This window comes from Pseudorca crassidens, chromosome 5 (genome assembly GCF_039906515.1).
Source record: "Pseudorca crassidens isolate mPseCra1 chromosome 5, mPseCra1.hap1, whole genome shotgun sequence".
Classification (NCBI taxonomy): domain Eukaryota; kingdom Metazoa; phylum Chordata; class Mammalia; order Artiodactyla; family Delphinidae; genus Pseudorca; species Pseudorca crassidens.
The window spans coordinates 81,272,240-81,284,430 of record NC_090300.1 but is presented as its reverse complement, the minus strand read 5'-3'; the positions used below and the strand labels follow the sequence as shown (position 1 = coordinate 81,284,430).

General features: G+C 52.0%; 1 protein-coding gene across 2 annotated transcripts in view; it reads right to left on the bottom strand.

The window, feature by feature from the left end:
• Window positions 1–10,968, bottom strand: part of SEMA5B (semaphorin 5B) — a 118,350-nt gene extending 107,382 nt beyond the window's left edge. Inside the window, exon 1 of one of the 2 annotated variants that reach the window (XM_067738695.1) lies at window positions 10,748–10,968. The gene's annotated coding sequence lies outside the window, so the exon portion shown is untranslated. The remainder of the gene's footprint in view (window positions 1–10,747) is intronic. The other variant, XM_067738693.1, reaches the window with a different exon arrangement.
• Between the last annotated feature and the right edge of the window lie 1,223 nt (window positions 10,969–12,191).

The window sequence follows — 12,191 nt, the reverse complement described above, 5'->3', positions numbered from 1 at the left end:
GATTAGAATGATGCTTCTGTAAACCAAGGAACACCAAAGACTACCGGGAAACCACCAGAAGCTAGGAGAGGGGTGTGGAACAGATTCTCCCTCACAGCCCTCAGAAGGAACCGATACTCCCAACACCTTGATCTCGGACTTCCAGTCTCCAGGACTATGAGACAATTCACTTCTGTTGCTTAAGCCACCCAGTTTTAGTACTTTGTTATGGCAGCCGTTGCTAATGAATGCAAGCGCAAAGACAAAATTGGGAGATGGGGCTGAGTCGCAGACTGTGGTATAGAAACCTGGAGGTATTGACTGACTGTTACGTTTAACAAAAGTCAGCAGGGCCATGTGGCTTCTAAAAACAGCCAGGGCAGATATGAGGCTGCGTTAATGGAAGGTATGGTATCTCGACCCATGAGGGTGTGCTGGCCGGGCCTCACCCAGAGGACCAGACTTGGTTCTGGTGACCTCAACTTAAGACAAGTCAGAGGATGTTCAGAGTCCCATGCCCAGAGATGAAGAGACAAGTCAGAGAAGGACTAATGGAAGTATGGGAGAGGTAGAAGGCAACTGGTCTCCAGTGTTTGAAAAGCTGTGCAATGGGAGTGACTGGGTTTGCCTGGAATAGCCACATGTGGAAGAGATGGAGCCCATGGGGAGAGACACAGACTGCAGAGAAATAGAAGAACTTTCTATCAGACGTGTTGACCAAAAAATCAACTAGGCCACCCTGTGGGGAGATGAGCTTTGTCTTTGAGGAACTGAAGACTCCACCAGCTGGTCACCGGAAAGGGACCTGTAGAGGTGACCCCAGAATCTCCCAGCTCCAAGAAGGGCCCACTCACGTTCCCTGCCTGTCTGCCACCAGCAACTCAGGCTTCTTAACCACTTAAAGTTAGAGGCCGCCATGAGATGTTTTGGCCCCAAGACCTTTCATTGATGGCTTTAGTAGATAAAGTTGCATGCTGAAGGCAGAGAGTCTAGACTAACAGACCTCATGACATCAAGTTTGGCAACACCCAGGTCCACTGGAAGGATGCACCCACACGTGCTCTCAAGCATAGGGGTCTTGGATAGGGGTGGGAAGGAGAGTGGCCCTGGCTCTCCATTGTCCAGGAGGGAGGGAACTGGCAGCCCAAGAGTTAACTGACCCCTCACTTGAGGGAGACCCATGCTGGTGGGCGCTGTGAGGGGATACAGAGGAGGCTTCTCTCTGAGGGGCTCGAGGTAAGCTCACTGGGAAGATGGACTTCTGGAGGAAAGGCAGCTGATGCTGATGAGACTCTTCCGAAGATGACCTGGCACTAACAGCCAGCATCTACATGAGCTATGCCACTTCCTTTAAGCCTTTTTTATTTTTTTTGCGGTACGCGGGCCTCTCACTGCTGTGGCCTCTCCCGTTGCGGAGCACAGGCTCCGGACACGCAGGCTCAGCGGCCATGGCTCACGGGCCCAGCCACTCCGCGGCATGTGGGATCTTCCCGGATCGGGGCACGAACCCACGTCCCCTGCATCGGCAGGCGGACTCTCAAGCACTGCGCCACCAGGGAAGCCCTCCTTTAATCCTTTTTTAAACTAGCCCTCCCTCGTTTTCCAGCACAAAAAGGAGGCTCAGAGAGGGAAAGGAACTTATGTAAAACTCACAACACAAAACCAGTGAAGCTGGGTTTGAACCCTAGTCTGTCTCATCCCCAAGCCCACACTCCTTCCAAGGTTCCACACTGCTTCCCCAGCTGAGGACTGCAGGCTGTAGTGCCACAAGCCTCCAGCGACAGAAAGAACCACCCAGGGTGGTCTAAAGCAGTGTCCCAAACTTCAGCACGCATCAGAACGGCCTGGAGGGCTTGCTGAAGGGCAGGCTGTTGGGCCCTACCGGGGAGTTGCCGCATTAGTAGGTTGGCCCCAGAACTGTTGCATCCCTAACAGGGTCCAGGTGCTGTGGGTGCTGCTGGTCAGGGACTTCACATTGGGAACCACTGCTCTGCAGTATTCAGGAAAGGAAGCGGGTACCCTCCAGCCGCAGAGCCGCAGAGCCGCAGGGAGACAGAGGTATGCTGCCAGTCGATCCTCCGTCTCTGGGCCAGGAGTTCCCCAACGGCGTTCCAGGCAGGACTGCCAGTTGGTTGCTGCTTCGCTAGAACCCATCTGGTTGGGAAGATGCAGACTGTGAACAAATCCAGCTTCCTGTACTTTCCACTCTGGAGTCTTCTGGTTCTTCCAGGCGGATGAACTGTGTTCTCTTCTACAGGAAATCCTATTATTCTGCAGTCAGCCACCATGACCCCCAGGATTTTCACCCTCTCTAAACAGACGGGCTCCCTTCACTAAGCCTTTTGTGGCTGGGTTTCCCAATCCCCTTCTGACCCTGGATGCCCTCGACTCATCACGCCTGAGTTGGCCAGGGTCCTCTCTAAAATCCATCTGCAGAAATGAGGACATAATGACCAGAGAGAACGCAATTTGGACCCTGCCCGTTTCTTAGTGCCCATTAAGATGGTACTGTTCTGAGCAATCCCATCACCCCGTCGGCTCCCATGAAGCCTGCGTACAATTAAACCCCTCAGATGTTTTTCTCAGGATCTGCAGCCTGATCAAGTCGGCCCCCACCCCCCCCATCATGAACTTGAGTAATTAATTTCTGCTATCTAAATGCAACTTCCCATCTGCCCCTGTTAAATTTCATCCTGTTGGTTTAAACCCAGCATTCCAGTCTGTCAAGATCATTTTGAATATCCTGTCTTTTATAGGCGATGCCCATCACAGCCTTGTCATCAACAAATCTGATAAGCTCGCTTACTCCAGTTTCACCCAAGTCATGGATAAAAACGTGAAGCTTCCTTCTGCAGAATCTCACGTGTCACAAACCATCATCCCTTTTGGAATCCCTAATCATGCGATCATACTTCCCAAAATCGGATTTCTTACAGACTAGGGAAGGTCTGTGGGCACGTCGTTTCTTTCCTTGGCCGTCATTAACGCCAGACTGATGTGGTGTCTGTCATCTAAGCCCTGTCACGTCACCACCTAGTTCTTGGTCATGGTCCGAATCAAATCAGAAGGACAGTTTGGGCTGCTATTTCTGTGCCTTTTGGGCAATGACAAGGTTACAGAGGCAAGAATGCTAAAGTGAATCCAATCCTCCACTTTAAGCAGTACTTGACATCCAACAGAAGTCAGGCTGCCTCTCCCCCATCATAACTATAGCATGCCTGCCTCCCTGACAGCTTTTTAAGCCATACTGCGAAAGTAGCATCCAAATTCTTCCAAATGGGTGGGGAAGCTATAATAGGGGTATGTTATAACTTGGACCTTCTCAGCTGTAAGACACGCTGGGATATTGGCAACCGGTCGGTGAGGAGACAAGAAATGTTTTCTGGAGTGGGGTACTTGGAGAGAGGCGTGAGGACAGAATCAAGGAGGTCAAAAGGAAAAGGGAGACTTGATGAATAGCAACCCCACTCTTCTGCGATTTGTATGTAAGAACTGCCCTTCTCCTTCTGGAGAAAGTCACAGTATACGTACACGGGATGCTGATGGAGCATTTGTGAACAGCTTGTTGACACCATAAGCCAAGAACGGAGAAAAGTATATGTAGCAGTTAAGTCTGTAGGGTCTGAAGTCGGACAGTCTAGGTTTAAATCCTAGTTCTACTACTTATTAGCTGTGTGACCTTGGTCAAGCTGTTTTCTCTCCCAAGTTTTTTGTTTCCTCTGGTGGAAAGTGGAGACAAAAATAATATGTGCACATAAGGCACATGAGGATTAACAGAGATAAAGCATAAGTTGAGCTGACTGGTACATAATAAGAGCTCAGTAATAACAGCCATTATGGAACAGTAGCTTGAAGGCAGTGCTGAGCGCTGAGAGTTCCGGGGCTGGAGGTGTGAAGAAGAAAATGCTAAGAAGGTTTAAGAAGAAACTAAAGATGCAGTGGGTTAGGGGCAGGAGAGACTTGGAGCTCACCTGAATGGTGAGGCAGCAATCTGTGGAACTGACCTGGAGGTGGAGCCCAGGCACAAGGCTAGGTCAAGGATGCTGACCTTCAGCTCAGATAAGGGTGAAGAAGCCAGGCTGATGCCTCAGAAAAGTTCAGCAAAAATAGTTTGTTTTTCCAGCTGTGAATATGAATGTTTTTTTATTGCTCTAGGAAGTCAGTTAAAAGTTGTCTAAATGGTCCATGTTAAAAAGAAGCATAAATATTCCACTTCTAGAAATCTGCTCTGAGGAAATAATCATCAATAGGCACAAAGATTTATAGACAAGGATGTTCACTACAGCATTATTTATAACAGCGAAAAGTGGTTTACAATCTAGATGTCCAGCCCACACAGGATTCGTTAAATAAATTATAGCACATCCATGAGATGAAATACCGGGCAGCCAGTGAAAAGCCCATTTGAGAAGAATACTTAAGACATGGAGAAATTATCACAATACGTGATTAAATGAAAAGGGTTGGCTACAAAACACAGTACAATCACAATTTTGTTACATATCTAGAAGGAAATACCCCAAAATGCTGAATGCATTACTTTTATAAATGCTTTTTAAGGAAAAAATGATCACAAAGGAGTTACACTAGAAGGAAGCTCCCACAATCAGCCTATAATAAAAAGTCATTAAATTCAGAACACAGGAACACAAACAGTAGCTATGATCTGAATGCCAGGAGCTCTAGCTGGTACCTGGCTGTTGTGAAGGGCTGAGGGCAAAGAGGATCTGCATGCCATTAGCGTGTGGCCAGGTAGAACCTAGGAAAGATTTAGGTCAGTGGCTCTCAACCATGGTTGCATTTTAGGAGCTAAAAAAAAAAAAAAAAAATCAATGCCCAGGCTCCAATCTCAGGGATTCTGACTTAATTACGGGCTGGTCGTCTATATTTTTTCAAAGCGTTCCAGGTGGTTCTGAACGAGCCAGTGAATTAGAGTTGAGTGGGACCAAGCTACTGTTACCTGTATACAGAGTTCCCTTGAGCCTTGCTCTCTAGACTGAGCCCAGCGTGTGAAGAGAGACCCACTATGGAAGCTAGAGAGATGCTAAAAGGGAGCAGACAGCCCCAAGGCACCTGGTCTATGCAGGAAAATGACCCTCAGCCTTGGGGGACATTCACAGAAGTGTTCCTTTGAGCCGACCTGTTTGGGAGCTTTTGCCACAAGGACACTGCTCCTGGCTCAGACTCTTGGTGGGGCCCAGGTTACTAGCTGACTCCATAAAATCAAGAGCAGGTGGCTCTACAAAAGGGAGAGGGAAGAAAACCAAGACGCTGGGAAATCTACAGGGATCTGACTCTGCAGAAGCCGGAGCTAGTGGTATTTTCCTCTCTCCTGCTTTTGGGCAGAAACACACCCCAGCCAACAGAGCAAGGTGTGACCCTTAATGGCAGTCTGCTTTGGGCGGATGAGGCCTCTCAGGAGGGCTCCTAGTTTCCCTCAGGTGCCTTGAGGAAAGAGGAGCAGAGGGAAGAGGCTGCTAGAAACAAACGTTTGTATTAAATGATAAGATCTCCCCAGCTTCTCACTACAGGTATAAAGTTACTCAAGCCACCAAAAGAAGGGAAATAAGAGTCCTGAGTCAGGTGCTTTACCCACTGGATCCACCTATCCCTGAATAATTAAGAGCCAACTGAGGCTCTTTTGTACTCCTTGGAGCAGGGCTCCTTGGGGGGCCTTCAGGACAATGACTAGAGCAGTAAGGAGGGAGTTTTGGCTCAGGTGGACCAGTGGGGATGGCAAGTAGGGATGGATCTAAATTGCTACCCTACCCGCCACTTCCCTGAAGTTGCTTCCCTAGAGGCGGCCTCCTGTCAATTCCGGCAGAACAGTGCCGCAGGTAACTCAAAATACTGGGTGATCAGACTGTAACATAGCTTTGCAATGCACTGTATCTGTGTTTATATGTGAATGTATATGAGTATATTTACCTACACACATATACCCGATACACAGCAGATTTACCTTCCTAATGATGTTTGGCTCAGGTGGAGGCTAAAAGGACAATGCACTTTCTGAAGATACTGGCAATCAGGTGGGTTTCCAACAGTGGGGCTGGCTGTAACTAGAAACTGGCCTGAGACTAAATATTCCCCACAAATAATTAACAAAAAAAGAAATGAACCACTCCTGGAAAATCAAGAAGTGACGGTAATCTCCATTCAAGATGGAGAAGCCTCCCTTGTTTCTAACCCTTTTTCTAACCCAATTCCTTGGGGAATTTAAACCTATCTCCTCAGGGGATAGCAGAACAGATGGTCACCAGCCATCCTCCAGTACCAGCCCTTCCTATCACAGAACAGGCCAGAGACATTCTTGGTTCAAATGCAAAGACATTCTGATGATACGGACAAGGCTTCAAATTCAAACAAGTTCCAGGTGCAAGTCTGATGAAGTCATCCTTATTTTTTATTTTTTATTTTTTGCGTTATGCGGGCCTCTCACTGTTGTGGCCTCTCCCGTTGCGGAGCACAGGCTCTGGACGCGCAGGCTCAGCGGCCATGGCTCACGGGCCCAGCCGCTCCACGGCATGTGGGATCCTCCCGGACCGGGGCACGAACCCGTGTTCCCTGCATCGGCAGACGGACTCTCAACCACTGCGCCACCAGGGAAGCCCTAAGTCATCCTTATTAATCGCAGATCAATGAGGGAAGTGTCACGGTGGGACTCAGCACACAGCATTGCCTTTAAAGCTCAGGGAAAGCCTAACGGAATCCTTGTTCTCCTGTTTCAAGTCAGAGTAGAGGAGGATGCGAAGCCCAACTGTTGGGAAGTGTGCTCAAGGTCAAACTCTCCCATGCCCAGTCACCATCCCTCCCAGGTCCCTCGTCCTGCTTTCCCCACTGTTCCCAGCTGCAAATTGGATAGGAAGCCATCTTTTTTTCCTTTTCCCACTCTGGAGGTACCAAGTGTAGTCACTGCTCATTGGTGAGTCCCTGACTAATGTCAGGATTAAAGACTGCATTCTGCAAGGTTTGGTTTTCATCTCTCATGCTCACTAAAGCAGAGGGAGGGAAGCAGACATGGCAGAACCACAGAATGTTTGGCACCCCCCTTCCCTTTCAGAACTCTGCTCCCAGCTGGTACTTTCTAGCATTTAAGCAGGTTATAGGGGAATTTTTTTCAGAAAGAAAATCTTGGAGGAGATTCCTCCATCTGAGATAGAAAGTGACATACACAAAGATCCCCTTCCAGACTACCCATCAGAGAGCCATCTCCTCAGCTAAGGCAGATGTCATCAAACCAAAAGTCAGAGAGAGGGAGGTCCACAAAAATACAGCAGTATGCCAGTGAAATCCACGTGTTGCCCCCATAAGCTCTAAAAGAAGAGCTCAGTTCAGTCAATTCAATGAAACTCCATTAGTCAAGACACTTGCTTTGGCTTCTAGTCATACATTTAAGACAAGTTAGTTAAGCTTTGTCATAAATTTAAGACCAACTTAGTGATGGCTAAACTCAAATGCAAAGATCTGAATGTGAAGAAAACTCATTCATTATTTCCAACACACACACAAACACACACAGAGTCACCAGGTGATGAAGACAGGCCAGTGATCAAGGTGACTGGATGAGGCAAAGGATGATCCCAACACTCACTGAGGTTCAGACACTGATGTATAAATAACCAAATACTCCCTCCCAATAGTTCTCTTCCTCAGATCTTCAGGTACCTGGCTTTGCCTCTGTCCACACCACAGGTACAATGTAGGTGTTCAGCCCCACTTGATGAGTGAGGAATCTGAGGCATGGAGAGGGGACTTGGTGCTGAGGGAAGAGCTAAGGTGGTGGAATCCTAGCCGTCTCAGCCCTCCCCCAAACCCTAGACCCCAAGTCCTTTGGACAACTCCATATTAGCTGTCAGGTCACCTGAACAAACCCACATGGGAAAAAAAATCCACAATAAATTCTATCACAGCAGTGGAGGCAATGCTAGTAACTGTGTTTTCCTAGTCACGCTGATTCACCTCCATCCTGGAGATCAGAGACATGTCTTATCTACTGTTGCATCCATAGCTTTTAGTACCTGGCACATAATAGGTGCTTGATAAATAGTGAACATGTGAGTTTAGTCCCACTGTTGGTCTTATTTACCTTGTGTCCACTCAGTAATAGAGCCAACACTTGAGGACCATGGGGAACATCTAGCTGCTGGGGGTGTGGGTGGTGGGGCATTGAAACTATATATATGAGTCCTTTAAGGCTATGTAACAAGGAGACATGCACTTCTAACCAGGGATCTTGTCCTTTGCCTTCTGTGTCCATTCTACCACCTCAATCCTCAATGAAAGTAGTGAATTTGTTGACTCTATGGCATTGACCTGAATTGATATCTTCTGGGCTTTCCCTGTGGGATAGAGGAGGGTGGCCAAGATTAAGAACTGGAGTATCACGATCAATGTTCAAAAGAATTGGACCCGAGAGCATCTTGTTCCCAAGTGTACGCACTCCATCCGCCAATCTACAGCCTTGCCAGGCTGATCCTCTCTAAATGCCTGCTAGCCCTCTGCCCCCTTGCTGGGGCTCCCCTTCCCCTTTTCAGACCCACACTCAGGGATCAGGGCTTTCTGGATATCCCTTGGGATTCCTGAACATCCTATGTGAGCTTCCAGTTTTTTCTCATCCAATTCCTGCATAAGGCTTTACTACATCAGAGGAAGCAAAAAGTCATGTTGGATTTTTTTTTCTTTTTTTGTAAAGAATAAAACTGGTTCATACCCACTGGGCTGGGTGGGGAGGGGCAGGAGACCTGAGTTCCAGTCCTGCCTCTGAGTCTGGTACCTTGTATCAATGTAAAGTGCTAGATTTGTATAAGATAAGATGGCCCCCTGACCTCAAGGAACTCATCATCTCACAGTAGAATCCTAGTGGGCCCTGAGAGTCAGGGTGAGTAGGGGGCCAGCAGGTGACAGGTAGGACCAGGCTGTGGGATGTTCCAATCAATCCCCAAAGTACAGGATAACATGCACACATAGAGATTAGGTCACTTAAAACTGTAATTTCTAGATCTGTAGTCTATAGAGTGATCAAGTGGCAAACTCCCTCTCTCTCTCTCTGATATTTTATCCCCCTTCCTCCTCGGTTGGTAATCTAGATTTGGGGGAGGGTATCGGCGGGTTTTTCCAAGCTGCTTCTTAATCTGCCCGCCTTTTCCTAGTTGTGAGGTCCAGTTCTCAGGCTCAAGTTCCCCTCTTCCCCTTCCTCAAGGTCATCTATCCTGGTTCAGAAAAGGTGAGAGCCCACTTTTGAAGGTCAGGAAGAACTGGGGCGGGGGGGCAGTGCGGTAAATGAGAAGGAATGGAAGAGAACAGGCTAAAAGATGAGGGAAAGTAGAGGCGGGGAGGACAGAGAGGCGGGCCAGAAGGGCCTGGAGGGAGACGCCGCTGCCGCTGACGAAGGAGCCGAATGAGGCCGAAGTGGTGGGGATGGGAGGGGGAGTGGAGGTGCCTGAGAAATGTGGAAGGAGATTGGACTCAGAGAAGGTAGGATCGTGGTAGGGTCTAGACACAGGCGAGCTTCCAACCTCCCAATCCCAGTTCCGCTCAGTCAAGGGGCCGGGAAAGAGCGTATCCCGAGGGCGGGCAGCCCTTCCCCGCTCCGGCTGCTCTCATCACCACCGCGGAATACCTGGAGAGGATCGCAGGGGTGGGGGCAGAGGAGGGCAGTTACCTTTCCTCCTCCCAACTCGGGGCCCACTGCAGCCCGGCGCGGCGGGGCAGAGGGAATAACCCGAGGGCTGGGCACCGAGGGAAGGGGAGGAGGCAAGGAGGGCGCTTCAGGTGGCTCCTCCTGGTTGTTTAAACTTTGCGCTCGAGAAGGGGCCGGCTCTGTCCTCCCTCCGCCGCCCGCCCGCGGCTCCGCTCGTCCGGGTGTCCTCAGCCTCGCCTTCATCCTCTGCGGGTCCTACGCCCACTTCCCTCTCGGCTCCCGCCCGGCTCGGATCCCCATCCCCTCTCCTGTCTCCATCTCTCCCTGTGCCGGAGCGCCCCCCGCTCCCTCCCTCCTCACTGGATCTCCCGCAAGACGTGAGCGGAAAGTGAATGGGCAGCCCAACCACAAAGACAAATTACCATGAGAAAAATAAATCAGGAAAGCGCCGTTCGCATCCCGCGTTCCCGCCGCCGCGCCCCTCTCCGCCCGCCGAGGCGGGAGCGCCGGGCTCCGGGACGGCTGCATCTGGGGCCTGGCGGGGCAGAGTTTGGGCTCCGCAGGGCCCCGCCAGGGCAGGGGGTCTGGGAAGAATCCGGTGGGGACCCCCGCAGGCGGCGGCGGAGCAGGGACGTCCCCGAGCGCGAGATTTCACACTCCGGGCGGGCCACGCGTTCCCACGCGCCTCGCCGCCTGCGCTCTGCCTCCACCGGGTTTACTCGTCCGCCCTCTCGGAGCCTCCATCTCGGCGCCACCCTCGGCGCCTCAGCCCGGCTCTCTCCCAGCCTTTCAACCGTCCGTCCCCTCCTCCAGGCCCGGCCCTAGGTCCCCTTCGCGGCGTGCAGCCCAGACGCACCGACAGCGGCCGGGCCAGGGCCCCATGCAGCCCGGACCCGGAGCCGGCTGACGGCGGGAACGCGGCAGCACGAAGGGAGCCCAAGCTGAGGTGGCAGAGGGCGGCGTGGAAGCGCGGGGACTCCCTCCTCTCTGCCCGCAGCCTCCGCCACCTGGTTCCAACTTGCCAGCGGCCCCGGGCCCCTACCCCTCTACCCACCCGAGTTGCTGAAGTTTGCAACTTGCAGCCCAGCCCGCGCAGGGGAAGCGTCCTGTGCTCCCGGGACTCACCTCCGGGCTGCGGGCGCAGGTGCCCGGTTCCAAGCGGCTCCCGACTCCCGGCTCCCGGCGGCGGGGAGCGGCGAAGGCGACCCAGGAGGGCTGGCGGCCGGTCTGGGAATGAGGCGGCCGCGCAAGAACGGCCCCCGGCCCTCACTCGCCGCTCCAGTGCAGACGCGACCCGGGCCCGCGCCCGCCACCCTCGGGTTCCGCCAGCAGCCGCCGGACGCGCCGCCGACCCGCCCGGCTCAGCGGAGCTGGGCTCAGGCGGCAGCCCTCGCGCTCCAACTAGCTCCCGACCAGGCGCGCGGCTGAGAGCGGGGAGGAGAAGATGAGGGGGCCGAAGGAGGGAGGGAGAAGAGGTGGGGGAGGAGTTGGGAGCGAGCGGAGAGAGGGAAGGGAGCGGGAGAGAAAAGGAGGAGGGTGCTGGAGAGGACCTGCCGCGGCTGGCGCGCCACCCGCCAACTCGTGGCGCGCGGAGGAGCGCGAGGGGGCGCCCTGCACCTCCGCGTCCCCGGGCTTCGTCCGAATCCCGCCCTTGGCTTGCCAAGTGTGTTTACACGGAGGGTAGACAGAAGTCCCGCCCCGCAGCCGCCGTTCGAGCGGCGAGACCCAGGTCCCTCGAGCACTTGCTGCCTTTTTGCCACGTCCTGCCTTACCGTCCTCAGCAAGCCCCGTCTCGAACCCGGCTTTCTGCCGGGGCGTCAGCGCACCAGAATCCTGCCTACCCAACCGCTGGGGCCCGAGGAAATTCTCCCTTCCCCTCGGCTCCCCAGTGCCCCAGCCCTATCAGCTAGGGACGATCTTCCTGCCCGTGGATTTGAAGGGGGAAAGAATTGCGTACAAAACAAGGGAAATCCGATATAAATTGCAGTCGAAGGGAATGAGATGAGGCTGCTGGGCTGGACTGGAAAACCAGAATCGGCCGGATAAGGGTTAACTTTACAAGCTACACGACCTTGGGTGAACCTCTCCAAGCCTCAGTTAATTCAGCCGTAAACTAGGGTTGCTGATAACCTACCCTACTGAGCGATTGGAATAGGGGCTACAGTGAATAACATTAGGAACGTTGGGAGGGCATCCAATAGATTAGTGAGCGGGGCAGCCGGTGGAGGGCTGTCAGCTGAGGAGGGAAGGTTTAGCGCGACCACACCGAACAAGGCTGAATTGTTTACAAGTTTAAGTGTCTAATGTTTCTGATGGCTAGAAAACCTGAGGGAAAGACAGCGGGGACAAGCTGCTTCAAATCCTATCTGCCCGGCTGCAAGAGGGATGGGAAGAGAGCCCTCTGCTGAACAAAGAATGGTATTTTAAAATTTTTTTAAAAGGTGACCTAAGAAAAGAAAACGAAAGAATGAAGGATACAGACAAAGGACCTGAAATATTAAACCAGGAGAAGTATGATTATAAGAGACAGCTAAAGAGAACTGTGAAATAAAAATAGGTAAGTTGGAAG